Genomic DNA, 17,094 nt, shown 5'->3' with positions numbered 1-17,094 from the left:
CAGTTTGAACTAAAGCAAATAATATATTTGCATTTGGTAGAAATTGCATATAATCCTCAATGTAATTATAACATACAAAAAATAATGCCAGTGACCTTAAATTACACAACAAAATAACAGAGGACATCTTAAACTTAATTCTAACTAAATAAAAGCATTACTCAGTTAATGAATGATTCATGACTCGTATTTCTCAAGTTGCCAAACATTACCTCAAATTATAGATTGGGCACATCCTTTCACCACTATTAATAATTGCAATTATGTCAGTGTAAGTAATTTCAGCTACAATAGCCAATATGTTATCCCCTCTAAGCCTTCCTGCCTCATCCTTGGAGTAGGACTAAGCTAAGGTCCCTAGAGCACACAAGGGTGCAGGGGGGGAGTGCATTTTTTCAAAAGAAAGGCATCTTTGGGAGATCTACTGTGAATGGCCAGGGGCAATCTCAGCACGCCTTGTGATAGCCAAACAGTGTTGGACAATAGGGACACAGGACTTGCCCGGTGAGTTTTTAATCCTTCCTCTGCTAGTGTTGGATAGTACTTCAAATAACCTAATCAGAGACATCAGAAGCTCCTAAACAAATACTAGGAAGCACAGCTGCTACTAGGGGGAAAAAAAAAAAAGAAGAAAAAAAAAAACCACCCCAAAATCTCTGTAAGTCAGACTGCTTATAAATTGTCTTAACCTGAAATCCAGCCACAGGTGAGTTAGAAGACCAACACACCACCTCCCTGTGCACCTTGCAACCTTGTATTGTGAACATTTTACATATACTTGTTATGAGCATGTATTTTCAGTCCTTTTTAAATGCTGACAAGTCCTTGATCATAAACCTCTCTTGTGGCAATGAGCTCTGCAGCTCTATGTGCAGTACATGAAAATCCATCTCCTTGTACTAGATTCATATCTATGGAGTTTCAAATTTCTCTAAAGTCCTCTTATTAGAGAGGGATGGGGCAAAATAAGGGTCCGGTTTAACCTCTGTCTGGCACTGAGTGCCTTTCATGTGATCACAGTATCCCCTTCTTTTTTTTTCCTCCAAGATAGACAGTGGCAGTCTTTGATCTCTCAGTAGGTAAACTAAATAAACCTTGGTAGAGAAAGAAGAAGTGAAAGACATTTTGATCTGAAATATTCAGAGAGAAGAATCTTAACTTGCTGTAGCCGTTATACAGCTTGGAAACAGATGCTTAGAGTACTTTGTGGTAAACACTGGAATGAAGCTTTTCTTTCCCTTGTAGTTAACTTTGTGGTAAACACTGGAACGAAGCTTTTCTTTCCCTTGTAGTTAAACTGCTTATTTATTTATTTACTCACTTGTTGGACAACAGGGAGCATTTAAGCTAACTTTTGAGGTAATGAAAACCATAATTGAACGAGGATATAAAAAGAGGAATGTAAGTTGTGCTTGGATCTTTTCTAGCAGGGAATTTTTTGTGACTCAACAGAAAAATAAGGAGCAGGAAAGCTTCTTCTTTAGTAAAGAGCAAAAGGCCTCTGCCTGCTGTAGCTTACAGGTATGGTAAAGAGGTAAAGAGCAGTAATCTTATCATGAACCAGGATTACAAAATGTAAATATTGTGGAGTTGTAGAAGTATCTGCTTCAGGATTTGAGATTAGCTACGTGGTTGGATTTGGATTTCTGAAATATATTATCCAGAAAGGTTTATTGAGCTTTCTAGAGTTGGGCATGGTTTAGTCTCTTTAAGTGCTAAAAATCAAGGCCCTCTTTCTTCATGTCAAAAGACTAAAGAGGGCAAAGTCTCTTTGCTGCTGATTGAAATAGATACTGAAGTGCCATCGTGCCTGCCATCGCTACATTCACTGACCTTTTGCCTCAGTTTGACTCAGGGTAAGTAATTGAGCAACTGCTTTTGTAGAAATTCCCACTTTATCTCCAACAGCAATGTGCTGGAATTTTTCTCCTTTCTCTGTTCCCCCTGCCCTCACAAAACACACAAACATATCCTTTTTACTCCCAGGTGAATGTTACCACACCACTGGAGTATCAGCAAATTTACACTGCTTACTTTAGTAGTAGATAAACTCCATTTTGCTGTGTCTACCCTCAACTATATTGCCACTGCACACGGCTTGGGCTATACTATAGCTTTTATTCCCTACCCAGAATCCATCTGCTAGTGCTCTGGCATCTCAAAGAAACAATGCATAGCTGCCTGACATGCCAAGGCAATGCATTTGAGGAACATCCAGTTGCAGTCATCTACTCCATGGCAACAACACAAAAAGTCAGGAGAATAAATTCTGGGGGAACCCTTGCAGTTTTATGACACAGTTTATTTGCCATGAGCCGGACACTGCTGGATCTCTCCATCCCCAGGAGAGCAGGATTGCGTGCAGATTTGACTTGTAACCCAGCACGAGATGAATGGGCAGCATTAGGGAAATGACACTTGCAGCCGAACATAATAAAAAGCATCTCACAAGGGAGGCTGGATGGTCAGCTTTATTGCCATCCTGTTTACTCCATTCATTTCAAGGTATTTATAAGACACTTGACTGACTGTCATTTTTGTCCAAATGAGGTTACGCAATATGTCATGAAGGGGAGATGAGACAAAGATGAGAGATTGAAACGCTCCCTAGGACTAAACTGGATAGCAGAGACTAGATGGCACAGTTTGCTCTTTGGCATGGTGGGTGTTCATGCTCCACATCCCTCTGCACCCAGCTGAGGTGCCTGGGTTAGGAGCCTAAGAGAGAGCAGAGAGAAAGACTTCAGGAGGCTAAATCAGAGCTCTGAAGAGCCAAATCACTGTGAAAGAACATCTCTGTCTTCATTCATTGCAGAGCTGAAGATGAGTCTGCTACCTCAATTGTACCACAATTAAACATCAACTGCTATAGGTATGAAAACTCTCTCCTCCATCCTTCTTTTGTTCTGCAGTAATTAACCACTAAACCAGTAACTATTGCTGGCAGCCAGGTACTGAACTGCAGGCTGGCACAGCAAGGCCCTTACACCTCTGTCGTGATACCATTCCATCTGCATGGCTTTTAATCCTATCCATGGACAAGGACTTTCTCCTAATTTATCCCCTCTTTGGCTTTCACATTTTCTCACTCTTTTTTTCTTTACTTTCTTAAACTTTGTTGCACAGTCCTGGAGTGGAGAATCCTGAGTAGGCTCATGAAATTTCACAAAAGGGAGCTGCTCATTTCTCACCCTTCACGAGGTTGACAGTATCAGTAAAGGTTGTTATCCTTACCATTACAATCAATGCAGAAGTGACTTTAAAGCATTAAGGTAGCAGGCTTGGTCCTGCCTGCCAGCAGAGATGAAATCTCCTCTAAGTTGACATACATGACACATCTCACTTGCAATATTCTGCCATGTGTGTTCCTCTCTATTTCCAGATAGACTTTAAAGTAATTTTAATTGCAATCTGTAACGCTTTGCACACAGTTCTGACAAACAAGAAAAGCAAGTCAACAGAACTAGGTGAGCTGACCAGATCAGGCCAGAGTTCAGAAGTCTTAGATGCTTGTCAGCTGCTCTTCAAAGGTCAAACCACCTACTGGACATTAATCCATTATCAATCTGTTTCCAGTTTTATCCTGGAAATATCTCATAAGCCTATGCATGCCATTGACAGTAATAGTGAACACGGACTATCACTAGTTGGGGTTGTCTGAAGACAAGCATTACCCCATTGCTGAAAAATATGACTCCTGTTTGTAGGCTTGTGATGAACACAGCACACCACAATTTCCTGGGACAATGAAGAACGGATTCTTTCCTGTTGACCTTGAGGTCCACCACACTGAAAAATTTTGGACCGGAATGACTGAAAATCTCATTTGTGGTGGCTTATGTCCTTGAAAATGCACTAAACAGAATTGCCCTGCCCATTCCTGTGCACAGCGTATGGTCATCAGTATTGCCATGAAAACAGAAACTGTTGTCACCGGGGACTCAGCCTTGCTTCTTTTTCTTTTTCCTCAGTGGGTTTCTGATGCAGTGTCTTCTCCTTCTAAAGCTGCTGTTACAATGGGTCCCAATAACCAAAACTGGGCAATCTGTGTAACAGTCACATGAGGCTGCTAAAAAAGTACCTGGACAAAGGCAGTTCATCTGCTTCTTTTCATCAATATCTTTGTTCACATTTTTGGGTGCTCTATTGTCAAGAAGCAACTCTTCAGTACACATTTTTGGCCACTCAAACACAACAGGGTTCAGAAAACCAGAGAAGTGTTTATTTGTGAGGTGAAAGAACCAGTGTTACTATTAACTGGAATATTCTTTGCAGAAAGCTGCTCAGGTTCCTATTGAATATTACAGATATGCCAGGAAAATAAAAAAGAAAACCAACAAACAAAACTCAAAATAATTACACTTGTCTCAGCAAGCATCCTTTGGCTTCTTTTACAGGATTCAAATTAGTTACCACAATGTACAATTTCTTGCAAGGAATCTGATAACTGTAACTTTCTTTAAATTGTGAGCTTCCCCATTTAAGGTATACTTTAAAGTACTATTTCAAGTATTTATGATGTTGTTAAGGAATGAAATAATCTAAGTGTCATAAAGGAGAGTTTAACAGGTTTCCTGGGCAGTGATCAAATATTTTTAGAAAATGTAACACGAAATGATGATGATCTGTAGCTATTCTTGAGACTCCGAAAATATATTGAATACGTGAATAAACATAGGAAGAATAGGATCTGTGGTAGTCAGAGACTGTTTGGGGTAAAGAGCACTTCAGTGAGGCAATCTGATTCAAACCCTTCTGACATCTCAAGTAGCAGAGAATGTGAATGCTAGACAATGAAATTGTTGAGAAATCTCAGTGGTAGACTCCCAGCAGAGTCTGGCAGGCTGCTGAGTAACAGCAGAAGAGCAAGGCATGGTAAAGCCCCTGCTCACACAATACCTGAAAGGCCAGAAGAGGGGGGACAAGGAAATAATCAAGTAGTTTTCTGCTAGGCGTTTGTCACCTGATGTGACAAAGATCTAAGGGAGTTGGTCAGTGACCAGAGACCACCACCTGCGCTGCTGCATGCTGCTGCATGGGCTTGCAGATAACTGAAGTGTTACAGGTCTTAAAGGTTCCTTCAGATACCTGGTGCCTCAGTTTATTTGTTTCATTAACATGTGGAAAGTGCTTGAATACAGCTGGCATGATCTGAGAGCTCAAAAAATTTGGGACAAAAGTATCATTTTGCAAAAGCTATGTTAGCTCACTGGGGCACTACTAATGGTGGAGGACTGAAAGTGGGGACGCAGCATTGAGCAGTTACAAGTGACAGACTGGAGCACTTGTTGGTAAGAGTTTTTTTCTGGACTTGGAGAGCTCTTCAGAAAGTTTGTACAAATGTTTGCAGAAGGAGCAGCCAAATGTAGGGGACCTGCTGTGAAACCAAACAACACTAACCATTTGACAAGACATTTCTTAAACACCTTCTAAGCACCACAGCCCTTCGTGTCTCAGAACTGTCACTTTCTGTTCCTGAATGTCTACAAAATTAGAAGTAAAGACTAACAGGAAAGCAAATACCAGGCAGAATGTGTTTCACAAGTTTTTGCAGGAGGAAAGATATTTTCTCTCAGTAGAAAAAATGACCATGAAAAAAAAATGCCACTTTGAAAGCAGCCCTGTGGAGTCATCAAAACCTAAACAACTTATCTTTGCTAATCTCCAGGGGTGATGGCAAACGACAGAACAGAGAGACATGGTGCACAGGTTAGTGGATACAAACGATGGAACACACTGTGGTGTGCATCAAACAATCTTTAGGGAAGCAAATGTGTTTGGAATATTTTCAGCAGTTTTATTTCAAATGGCATCAGAGGACCAGTTATGGAAATGGATGAATTAATGAGTCAGAATGTATAGACATTCAGGGGAGTTCTGTAACTGAATTCACTGATAGATCTTTTAAAGCAAAAGAGAGGTGGTTAAGATGACACAGTCTAGCTAGTATCCATGCCAAAAACTACCAAACCAGTGCTGTCAAAACATATTCTAATCGATCAAGAAAAGCAGACATTCCTTGAGATATTTCTGATCTTCTCCTTCTGTGTTGTGCATTATGCTTTCCAATATCTTTTCTAAAGGACAGAAAATGTGAAGGAGTAATGATGAAAATTTAGATCTTGCAAGCATCATACTAGGTATAGAGCTAGAGTTTTGTTGCAGAAATACCAGATTCTCTCCCAACACCAGTTCCTACACACTTAGGTTTTTATCTCCTAGGGTTTCTCTGGTCCTCAGCATAAACTTATAGGAACCCTGCATACAATAATATCCCTGTGTCTGTCTACATATGGCCTGACTGAAAGATATCAGGCCATACGTAGACAAAGCAATCTTAATAATAATAATAACACAAGGTAAGGGTTCAGGATTTTTTTTTCCATTTTTTTTGAAAGGAGGGATTAAGAATTTGTTCATCTCTGCAACTATCATGTATCACCCTTCCTGTAATCAGAAATAAGAGCATACCCTGCCTGCTGTACAAGCTAGCCATGAGCCTAGTTTAAAAATCTAGTTTATAGTTGTGTCTCACTCTGAATTTTCCTTCCTGCTTCCTTCTTGCTGTGTATAACAAGATAACACAGCTTTCAGATCTGGTTTACCTTTCCTTGGCCTCCTGGTTTGTTTATTATTTTCTTCTTTTTTTCTCTCTGTATTCTACTCTATTCCTACGTTTTTCTTTCTACTGTCGAGCATATCCCCTATCATTTCTTTCAACTTCATCACAAGATTACTGCTCTTTAACTCTTTACCATCCCTATGCTTCCCTCCTCTGAACAGTTCAAGCTTCTTGCTGCAGTTTCACATGTGGCAATGAATCATCCCAAATTCTCTCCGCCCTGTGGAGGCACAATCATTCCTTATATTCCTTCCATCATGTTATTGGCTCCATCTTTCACGGCCCTCTCTGATCACCAACTGCTGTTTGACATACGCACTATCCACAGCAGCAGAATTTTGTCAGGAAGTCAATGCAGAAATACTTCACCAAAATATGGGTAAGAAATAGGTTCCATATGCCAGACCACAACCGAATACGATTTATGAGCAAACAATTCAGTGATAAAAGTACAGAGGCAAAACAGGAAAGATGAGCACACGATGCTGTAGGAAAGCCACCAATGAAAACTGTACTGTGTCACTTTTTCTACAGTAGCTGTCCTCAAAATAAATGAGATCTGATAAACCCAAGACACTGTAGCAAATAGCAACAGTGATTTTCAGAGGGGTTAAGCCTGTAAGTCCCCTCTGATGCAGGGGAGTGTATGACATGACTCACTCACATTGTGGCTGATGAGAGAGACCACCATTCAGGGTTGCTTTCCACTTTTGGAAGGATGCAGCTTTTCTGGAAGCAACAATCTTTACGTTTCCTTAGAACCGAAATAGTGACATATTATAATGTCTTAGCTGTAATGTAACATTATAATGTTAACTGTAAAATTCAACACGGGAACATTTGTACAATATCCACCCATTACCTCAGTACTTTTCTTTTTTCCTCTTCATGTGAACATTTCAGCCAATTTCAAAACTCTTTAGTGAAATGTAAGATTAAGCTAAAAGCATGTTAGCAATTTTGACAAGGGCTGAAAGTGCAATGGAAAGGCTTTATGAAGAATCTGTGGTTTTTTACACCTGTATACCATACAGAATTACCTGTGAATATGCAATAACAGGAAAAAAATTAAATCCTTGTTTTCATTAAAGCTATTTTATGGAGCAGTCATGAAAACTGTATTGGAAAGACCTGCATAAAATAATGAGGTAAATTGTCTTCTGGATGAGTCATGAGCTGACCTCCGAAAACAGCGCCTGAGATGTGCTGTCATCAGGGCAAAAATCTTCTCTGGGTTTGCGAGCCTTTGTCATTACAATAATATTCAAATGACTCCTCAAAATGAAACCTTGATAGCCTACTTCTGCAAATACACAGAAGCAATCTCTTTGCAGTATTCAGAGAAAGCTGGATGTTAATATCAGGCACTAGATCCACAGTTTAAAGATTAATTAAAACACTAAAAAGTAGCTTAAACTAACAACACAGTTATGTGATATAATTCCTCACTTACAACCCAATTAGACAAAGGAGGATATTTCTAAGTCTGTGGTTTTTTCCCCCTAGAATCCTCTTTCTGATATTCCCCAGCACTTTTTGACTTGATGAAAATGTCCCAGAACATTTCGATCTTGGGCTTTTACAGATACTGTACAGACCCTGTGGGGCAGTCTGAAATGAGACTCAGCTCACAAGCAGTCCGGCTGACAGCACTAAGATTATTTTCAGGTTTAGGACTAGGTATTATTGAGTTATTCATGTATCTAAAGATGTATATAGTCATTTAATGGGGCTTACAAAAATGCCTAAGCATGCTAGACACCTAAACACACAGAAAAGCTAAGAGATGATAGAATCTGGCTCTGGGACATGATGGAAGTTCATCTTTAAAACTAGGACTTGCTGGGACTCCATATTCCAGTGAATTGATGAAACACTTTGTGGCACTGGCTTAATATTGATGTGACGAGGGAGAAGAGAGACACCACCCTCCAATGACCCTCTCTGCAGGAGGCTGAATTCCCCTTGCAGTGATTCACTGGGAATTAAATTGCTGCAGACATTACAAAGCTGGATATTGGCTGAGAATACAGGAGTGTTAAAGAAACTACAGTGAATATCAGCAACTTTGCAGTCCATTTATCAAAGTGCCAATGGCTCCCATTTCAAGGCAGGTAAGGCAATAACATATAAGGATTGAAGAGATTGTCTGTTTCCAGAATAGTTTAATATATAAGGAAAATAATGGCAGTTGGGGGTGGTAGGGTTCTTGGTTTTTTTCTTGCTGTTTTTAGGGAAAATACTGCAAACCTGTCAGGCTTTTGCCAGTTCTTGTTACTGCAGCTGGAGCTCAATACTTGCTTATTTACTGTTTCACTGAACATAGCAATATGGAATAAGGTCTTGCTTACCTTCAACACATAAAGATGAAAGAGAAGGGGAATGATAAGCATGATTCAATTATTATTTAGCAGTCTTACTTGGGCCAGTTCTGCCAGGCTCACACCAACCTCATGGTATCATTTCAAGGCTTTGATCCGGGTTTTACCTCAGCTCCACTGCATTAAATGAATCCTCTTATCTTCCTCCTCTCTCAGACCCTGCTTTCTCCTTTATCTTTTAGTATTGTTCTAGCCCTCCCTTAGCAAAAGCTCTCTGTGTGTAGATGGAAATACCTGCCATCAGCAATGTGGCCAAAAAACCCACCAGTTCCCAGCAAGTGCAGGCTCTGTGTAACTATGGGGAAGCACAGAGCTAAAAATAAACTCATTCTTTGCCCATTTCACTGGATGTCCTGCCTGAAAACAAACATGCAAGTAATGAAAAGATGAACAAACCTCCAGCTCCCTCCTGTAACTTGAACTGTGTCGTGCTGAGTAGTTGTATACCAGCTCTAGTGACCTGAAGACCTATTGTGGTTGGCATTGCTCAAATGAGAGTGAGAGATCACCCATGCCCTGTAGATCTTTCAGGTCTTAGCTGCAAGATAAACTTGGAGCAGGAGAACAATAAAATGCACAGACAGAAGACTGAAATGGAGAAACAGATTGCCATAAACAATAGGATTTGGGTGCCTGAGGTGCTTTTGATGTCCAGGGTGATGCGTTGTGCCCACATTTTTCAGGGACAGAGCTGATTCCAGAAAAGTTCAATCTATGCCATTGCTTTTACTGCACAACCCTTGTTCTTTTAAAGCCATGTGCCACCGAGTGCAATATCATCATCACATCTAGTGTGATAGTTGTGCCCTGACACACGCTCACAGTTCTTTCATACTCAAGTATTTTGCAAAGTACATTTCTCATGCTATTAGGTCAGCCAAAAAATGACAATGCTGATGTGGCTGGGTTGTCATCAGAGCTGGACTAGTTATGGAGGTAACTATTCACTGAATATCAGTATAATTTTTGGACTATTCTTCAAATGGAGTGAATCTGTGCAGCCTCACCATCTTCAATGAGGGATGAAAATCAGAACCACTGTGTTAACAGCTGAAATAATAATACAATAAGCCTGGCTACTTTCCTGCAAGCCCTTGTGGTTGAACTGTATGTGGTTAATCTTGATGCTTCCTGTGCTGAGCCTTTACATTGGAAAACAAATCCAAGCCAGATCGTCATTGCAGACTGCGTTCATGTCAAGGCTATTATACTCACAGAGGAAACAGCTGATCCTTCAAGGCCTGCATGCTTGGGACCAGAGATGGACAGCTGTCACTGTTGCTAGTGAAACCAATTTGAAGGGATGGGAAAAGATAGACATCATGTAATAGAGACGGAAAGGCTTACCTCTTCGTGATCCTGTTCACTAGTATTCTGTGGATCTGATAGGGCCTGCTAAAACAGTAATTTCTCTAGCTTATGCATAAGATAGCATTTGTTTGGAAGACAGCACAGAGCTTGGGATCTTCTTATTTGCTTCATTTCAGCAGGGTTAAGGGCAAACATGGGGCCTGATTCACCTGTGCTTAAAGGCCTTTTGCTTTGATATGAGCCGAGGTATGTACCAAAGCAGTCACTTTTGTGGTTGAGTTCCAGCAGCATACAGCTTTGCTCCTATAATATACGTCCTGCTCATACTGTGCATTGCATCAGGAAAACTCTGGAAGTAGGGCAGAATTGGAAGGGTCTGATGATCTGTGCTCCCTAAGCTGCTGCTATGGGTCCTTCCATCTACCCTTGTGGTCCCTTTCTTTCAGACCAATTCCAAAGGGTAACCGGTGATCAGCAATAGGTCAGAGCTGTGGAAATCCAGGCAGGGGGAATCTCTTTCTGATTCTCTAGGGCAACCTCTTAGCTTAAGCTCCTGGGAAGCAGCAGACATCCCACATTGTGGGCTACAGGCTGGTAACTCCCCCTGGGCAAACACTAGGGCAATTAATTCTAGTGCAGACCAGATGCTGCAGGAGCTTTGACTTGTGTGTCACCTCTGTATGTGTCACCTCTGAGTAAGAAGCCAAGGATCTGCATTATGCTGATTCCTTTTTCTCTCTAGCCTGCTTTTGCCAGACTTCCAGACTGCTTTCTGCACCATCCTATGGGCTGCTTTCGTAATCTATGACTCTGTATTAAACAAAGAGATATGTGTTCTTGCTTCTCTGCTCCATAGTACCTGAGAATTTCATGGCATATGCCAGAATCATATAACCACAGAAGCACAGAATATTTAATGTAGAGGAGTCTCAGGAGGTCTCTACTCCAATGTTGTGCTCAAAGCAGGGTCAGTGTCGAGCTCAGACCAGGTTGCTCAGGGTTTTATCTGTTATGTCTTGAAAAACTCCAAGCATGGATTCTGTACAAGATCTCTGGGCAACCTGGTCCACTGCTTTGCTGTCCTCGTGGTGAAATAATTTTTCCTTAAATCCACCAAAATCTTATGCCTGTTTTGTCTCATCCTCCCACCAGATACCACTGTAAAAAGACTGGCTTCATCTTCTCACTAGTTTCCCTGTAGGTATTGACAGGCTGCTATCAGGTAACCCCAAAGCCATCACTCCTTCAGGCTAAGCAAGCTTGTTTCCCCCAACCTCCCCTCACAGGTCATGTACTTCAGGTTATCAAATAGCATACCCTCTGTCATTGATCTTAGACCTATGGTTTGCTCTTAGACTGCTTTCAAAGATTCATCAGACAAAAACATTTCTGTTATAAGACTTTTCTAGATTACAGATATTTCTGGTCTGCTGGACACAGCCCCCTCTGGACATACCTTTTGTCTCATGGCTGATGTGAAATAAGGAGGTACTCAAAGCCACACTGCCCACTGGGTGACAGCCACCACCACCACAGTGGTAACACAGCAGAAAGGAATGTGAGTTGAAGGAGGAAACACTACATTTGTCCCAGCGGTGATTCTTACACCCAGTTTTGCAGCCAGAGCCCAGTTGCCCCGGGAATGCTGCATTACTTCTGCCACTCTGTATGCGTTCAGCAACTGAACTGAAAGAACCAATCTTCCATTCAGCTGTTCTCTTAGAAATTTGCTGTAGTCTCCATTGATTTTCTTTGAGAGGGAAACATATATATAGCATTGCCTTTTGCCTTTCCTTTTACAAAGAGAGGACTTTAATTAGTGCCCTTTGTGTTAAACCATTAGATGTGGCCACCTGTGGTATCTTGAAGTTATTCACATTTTTAAGTGTTTTTAAATGTTGAGCCTAAGCCACCCAGAGATTTTCCAGCAGGGGGAAAATTTTCAGTTGCCTGGAAGCTTTTCCATTACCTTACACCACAGGACTGGCATAAAAGAGCTGAAGAAAGGATGAATCTAGTACTAATGTTTCTACTACAGGGAACATTGTGGAGTTTTTTTAGGAGACGGGAGGCTGAGTGCGAGGGAGTTCAATTTGTTTTGCTGATATTTATTAGTTCGTTTGTCTTATTTGCTCAATGACAAGACCTGAGTAAAAAAATGTGATTATTTAGGTGTCTTTTGTTTTATTCGAAGAAACACTTGCCCGTGACAGTCACATAATTTCTTTCCAACTTTTGTTTGCAATATGATGACCTCTTCTTTGCCAGGACCTCCTCCATCCCACTGCATCCCACCCCATCTCAGGAGCTCTTCTCCCTGCAGCTATTTCCACAATTTTAATTTCAAGTTTATAGAGGCATGTCTGTTATCTGCATCTCTTTCACACAATAGGTGAATGGCAAAGATGAGATTTTATTCCTTAGTCGTTCTGCTGCTTATCATGTCTATTCATAAAACTATGATCTTTGTTATGATGCTTTTGCTAGCCTTTGTCATTTACAGTGCTTTTATCATTTAGGGATTCCATGTTACTTTATGAACACAAAATGGTTATATACATAGAGATCTATTTGGCCATAAACAGAATGTGTCGGGTGAACTGCAGCAGGTGTTTAAAAGTGGGGAAGTGCTGTCCAGTAAACACACCCGGAAAAAAGTCTGCAAAGCAGACTGCATCTATAGCTCTGGGATACTCAGAAGTCCATTAGGCTCCAATCCGGAATACAATGTTATACTTTGCATATTTGTTTTGCAGTAAGTTATGTGTGCCAACTGCCTGGCAACAGTCACAACCCCAGGGCGTTTTGCATAACCCTGTGCTAAGGGGAGAAAAGGGAAGTGTTGTCCTTTTTAAAGACAGAAACTCTTGGTTGGACACTGAATGTTACAACGGGGTACTGGAGACAGACTTTTCTCCTAAGTGATGAATAGCAAACGTGATTCCAGGACAGTTTACAGCAGGGAACACAAGAATATAACTCTGGATCCAATAAAACAATGAACTGGGACTAGTCCCTAGACACCAATCCTAGTTTTTTTTATTTTCTTTTTTTGCAGAAAAGCCCTAAACCTACCAAAAGCAACAGCAGTTTTGCCACTGGCGTACACAGGGCTTTTGACCTATTGATTTTTGTCAGAGCAATTTACCATGGGATTTCAGACTCTGAAATTGGAGTTTGGATGAGTAATGTAGCCTATACATTAGACCCCTGCTCTCAGCACTCTCTGAGTCAGGCTTTCTATGTCAGTGCTGATGTGTGGAAATTTGCAACTCACTTCATGAAAATTCTGTAGTATCCTCCCAATGGCTGCTGTTCTCATGAGCACCCTGATATTTAATTCATTCTTAAGAATATAAGCCTGCATAAAAGTAGCATGTTTGCAGAGCAGATGAAGTGAATCTAACACAAGCAAATATTATCTGTGCATTTTTGTTATGAATAGATAGCTCTGTTAGTTACAGAGGGAGCTCAGATTAATTCTGTGAATCTCAAAATCAAACAATATAGAGGAAGAGACATCAGAGACACCGCGCATTCAATGGGTGTGTGCTTTCTGACAGAAACATCGGTTATTGTTGATTAGCCCGTATAATTTGGATTATATTGGATTTACTGTCCTTTGTCTAATATTCACAGTTCTGTCCAAAATCCTTGTGTACACCATGACAAGAAGACAGATAAACAGGAACAAATGCAATACGGATCAACTATATCGAGAAATATATCAGTAAAGGACAAAAAGGATAGGAAATAACAAAACTACAATACAATATAAATATGCATTCCATACATACACACACAGAGAAAGGGAGATTATACTTTGCAGGCATTGTGGGATTTTGATTTTCTATCTATCTGCTGCACAACAGGTTCCTTTTAAGTAAGCAGGAAAAATAATTACTTCAATAGTGATTAGCCCTAATCACCTTTTGTATTTTCTGGAGTAGCTGCTGTCAGTGTTGGTCATATAACACCTCCTTGAATAAAAATTGGAGAGCAAAAGGAGACTACACAATAGGAATAAAGCATCAGCGTCCAGGCTGTAAGAGGAAGGAAGGAAGGAAGGAAGGAAGGAAGGAAGGAAGGAAGGAAGGAAGGAAGGAAGGAAGGAAGGAAGGAAGGAAGGAAGGAAGGAAGGAAGGAAGGAAGGAAGGAAGGAAGGAAGGAAGGAAGGAAATCACTCAACTCCCTCTCTTAAGAGGAAAGAAACACTCAATACTGAATTAGGATGGTGTCAGCTGAGCTGAGTAGGATCAGGTACAAAATGCACAAGAGAACATTCCCACTATGTGAAAAAGCATATGCCAGAGATATCTGACACTGGGATGCATTTGCTTTTTGCTAACAGACTTCCTGCATGTGTCTTGTGAGAGAAAAAAACACGCAGGTGTCTTCTGACTATTCTCAAAGTAGCAGGAGACAGGTTGTGCTGCTTAGCTAGCTGTGCAAGTTGGGGTTATGCTGAAAGCTCCTCACTGGTACCGTTGAAAATTCACTCTTCTGCCTAGCTGGTATGTTTGCTACAGTGAAAATAAGAAGTGAGGGAAATCTTGGAGAGTAACTGTTACCAAATATTAGTAATAATCTAAATGAAACTCTGCAAATAAAAAAGTCGTCTAATCTGCCAAAAGTACTCAATAGACAAGTCATGGATGCTTTTAAGAACTGTAATTAAACTTACTTTGAGGAATACATTTGCAGCTCTTTTGGAGACCAGAAGATCTCTCCATATACCTTTGCTGTGCTTTTATAGTTTGTCTGCTATGAAAACAGTTATTCCCTAACTGATACCTTGGTTACAGCACAAGGCTTCAGACAAGGTAAGGACCCTGCTGTGCTGGGTACCGCACAGCTGCTCCAGAAGCAAACCCAGCTGAAACTTACTTATAAATTCAGTGAAACTGTACAGTGGCCCATCATACCATGCTTGCTTCAGATTAAGGTATCAGGAGCTAACAGGTACAAAGGAAAGCCATTGGCCAGCAGATGCCCATTGTCCCAAAGACAACAACAAACCATGTTAATGCCAAGAGGTATGAGACACAATGTTTTAAGCTCAATGGATGGGGCACAGCAGCCTATTTGATTAGCGAGGTCCTTCCCCAAAGCTCCCAGCTGCAGAGTGCACAGGGAGAAAATACATGATGTGAGGCACTTGCCTAGTTGCGGTCTCAAGGACTGAGCTGGTGGTGAGAGTCTGCGCCTGGGCTTGGAGGCAGGGGGAGATGGATGTTGCTTCAACATGTTTTTCATGGAAATCAAGGAGAGGGTTTCTGAGGCGCATAAGCACTTTCCCTAGCAAGCAGTTGCCTTGTGTCACCAGTTTCTCACTGTGAAGGAAACAGTCCCATCAGAGTCAGAACACTGTTAACCACTCAGGCTGGCGAGGCAAAATCATGTGGGCTGACTCTTCCATAGCTGACAAAAGCATTTAGAAAAAAAAACTCACAAGAATTCAAAACATTTCTTAAACCTCCACACTGGTTTTAACCTGCCTGGGTAGGGAGAGACAAACATACCTTATTCATGGCAAGCTCTTACCCAAGCTGTTCTTTTGAGGCTGGAGACACCTTTCATTTAGCTTTTCTCCCAGGAGACTTTCCACTGTCCCTTTCCTGGGCTCCACGGCGATGAAAGAGAGGAAGCCCTGATGTGTCTAGGCTGTCTGGGAACAAGAAATGCCACATTCTTATGAGCATTCTTGAGTTTAAAGGCTTAAGAAAGTTATATATGAACATCCTAACTATCAACTTTTTATCTAAAGTGAAACACTAAACTTCTTGGCATTTCCCATCGTTAATACTACTACATTGGTCAGTTTGCTTGTAAATCTCAAAAGAACTTTATGAGCTTCCTTTTTCAAAAAGAGAGAAATCTCAAATACCTTTTGTCACTTCCTGTATAGAGCCTTGGAAAACCAAAGCTTTTGGCTCACCCCTCTGAATTTACTACATAAGCTTTATTTTTATACTGACTGTAACAAACACAGGTAGATCGAACCACTTTTTGACCACAGAAGCACAATGTGCATCACAAGATTGCAAAAGAAAAACTACGAAACCTGTGAGCTTTTCCTCTTTTTACTACATTGTTTTTGTCAGCCGAATATTACACTCTTTGGATCAGAATACACTGGATCATTATTTACTTGTTCTCAAACAACACCCTGTTTTCCAGTAATGAAAGAACAGAAGATTTCTCAAGCTAAGTGCATCAGGTTCATGACAAATTTGACAGAATGCCTGAAATTCAAATTTCTATTTGTGTTTGAAGTCCATGTGTATTTACATGGGAGTTTAAGGCATATTTGCTCTCCTTAGTTCAAGGTAAACTGCATCAGTTTCTCACTATCTGGAGCGCTAAACCAGTCCATTGATGTAAAGCAACAACCCCCCTCCACCTGTGAAGACTACAAGGCAGCAAGAAGAGATTCTCCCAGAAAAAGTGTAAGAGTTCAGTTCTCTTAATCTTTCTGCCATATCTGCAGTTGAAAATAGTTATGAACTGTGTTACTAGGTTGGGTTATAAACAGGTTGTGCAGAAGTATGGGGTATGAATTACGTAAATCATAAGACCCAGCAGGAGTAGCTAGAAAAGACATTTGTCTTATTACCAGATATAATTGTGTCATTTGTGAATACCATCTCTTGGATGCTTGATCTTCTTTGCACAGGTGATATAATTCAAATGCGCTATCTTTGATCTAAATGGATTATGCATTTGCAATACCTACCTTGCAGACAATGAAAGAAAGAATAAATACTCTTCTGTGTAAGA

The 17,094-nt window shown here is 40.7% G+C and overlaps 1 protein-coding gene across 7 annotated transcripts in view; it reads left to right on the top strand.

The window, feature by feature from the left end:
* CHRM2 (cholinergic receptor muscarinic 2) overlaps window positions 1-17,094 on the top strand; it is a 105,467-nt gene that overhangs the window by 64,717 nt on the left and 23,656 nt on the right. The window contains exon 1 of one of the 7 annotated variants that reach the window (XM_074582806.1): window positions 16,643-16,763. The exons of the other annotated variants lie outside the window; for them this stretch is intronic. The gene's annotated coding sequence lies outside the window, so the exon portion shown is untranslated. Of the gene's footprint in view, window positions 1-16,642; window positions 16,764-17,094 lie in introns of those variants that run through there. 7 annotated transcript variants of the gene reach the window in all.

This window comes from Larus michahellis, chromosome 1 (genome assembly GCF_964199755.1).
Source record: "Larus michahellis chromosome 1, bLarMic1.1, whole genome shotgun sequence".
NCBI lineage: Eukaryota > Metazoa > Chordata > Aves > Charadriiformes > Laridae > Larus > Larus michahellis.
The sequence above is the reverse complement of the archived record's forward strand: the minus strand, read 5'-3'. Positions and strand labels throughout refer to the sequence as shown.